This window comes from Ailuropoda melanoleuca, unplaced genomic scaffold (assembly GCF_002007445.2).
Source record: "Ailuropoda melanoleuca isolate Jingjing unplaced genomic scaffold, ASM200744v2 unplaced-scaffold1756, whole genome shotgun sequence".
In the NCBI taxonomy this organism is placed as follows: domain Eukaryota; kingdom Metazoa; phylum Chordata; class Mammalia; order Carnivora; family Ursidae; genus Ailuropoda; species Ailuropoda melanoleuca.
Window position 1 is genome coordinate 1 of NW_023186681.1, and position 1,302 is coordinate 1,302.

General features: G+C 48.3%; 1 long non-coding RNA gene across 1 annotated transcript in view; it reads left to right on the plus strand.

Moving 5' to 3' along the window:
• The first annotated feature begins 3 nt into the window (after positions 1-3).
• Positions 4-1,302, plus strand: part of LOC117797894 — a 5,674-nt gene continuing 4,375 nt past the window's right edge. Inside the window, exons 1-2 of the long non-coding RNA XR_004622730.1 lie at positions 4-30; positions 277-455. This is a non-coding gene — a long non-coding RNA (uncharacterized LOC117797894). The remainder of the gene's footprint in view (positions 31-276; positions 456-1,302) is intronic.

Below are 1,302 nucleotides of genomic sequence, written 5' to 3' on the forward strand. Positions count from 1 at the left end.
TATCGAAGAAAAGCCGCCACAACAGCTAAGGTTAATGAAATAAATGCTCTTTGCTCCTTGCTTCACGTCCTCTAGCGCGCAAGGTACATTCTCACCTCGTTAGGGTCACGGGTCCTGGTTCTCAACTGTATGTCTGCAGAGCCTGCTGTGCTTGTCCAGCCCCCCAGAGACTTCATCTCAGTACAGTTCTCTCTGTCTCCCTCTTTCCCCTTAGGGATAAATTGAAGTGATCACGTTCAAACGTCCTGCATTTTATCTTCCCTTGTCGTGTTTTAGGTGGTTATCACCCTGTATGGATCAGAGGGACGGAGTGAGCCCCATCACCTTTGTGACCTTCAGAAGGCAGTCTTTGAGCGAGGGGGACTGGATGTCTTCCTCCTCAGCACTCAGTCCTCCCTCGGGGAGCTGCACGGCCTGTGGCTCTGGCACGACAATCCAGGGGCCAGCCCTTCTTGGTAAGTACTTATGTCGGGTGGCCTTGTCCTCTGCGGAGCCACAGCGATCTGGGGCGAGACCAGCATGCCGCCAGCAACGCAGAACAGTCACTCTTTGGGCCAAATCATAACAAATGACCAGTAGATTTAAATTCCAAAGCACCTACAAAGGAGAAACCCTGGAGAGAAATAGGGAAAATTTACAATATGATTTTGTGTCGATGGTAAAGTGATAGATGATTTTTTTCTTATTTTCATTTAATGTTGTCATGACTGTGAAGAACAAATAACAATTTACTGCTTGAAGTGTTGTAAATGAGAAGTATCTCTAAACACGAAAAATATCTTTATTTTTTTAAAGATTTATTTGAGAGGAAGAGTGAGCAAGTGAGAGAGCACGAGCAGGGGTAGGGATAGAGGGAGGGGAGGAAGCAGACACCCCAGTGAGCAGGGAGCCCAACGCAGGCCTCGATCCCAGGACCCTGACACCATGACCCAAGCTGAAGGCAGACACTCAACTGACTGAGCCACCCAGGCACCCCAAAAAATATCTTAAAAGAGTAAGTTTAATAAGTGACTCTTCACTAAATATACTTTGGGTCAAAATTAAGAGCTTCAGAAGAAGGGAAAGGAGGGCAGAATCATGATGTGGGATGGGCCCAAGGGGCTTGCGAGGGAAAGGGTCCGTGATGCGCCCGTGAACCTGATGTACGTGAGTCCGCGTGATTCTGTTCTTCCTGCAGCCGCACTCAGAACGAGGGGAGGTGTGTGGAGAGAGTAATGATGACGTTAGCTGAGGATCAAGATGATTGGTTGGGGTTAGGAAAAAAGAAGGGAATGGAATCGAAGGTCTAAGGTCCAGGGGCTC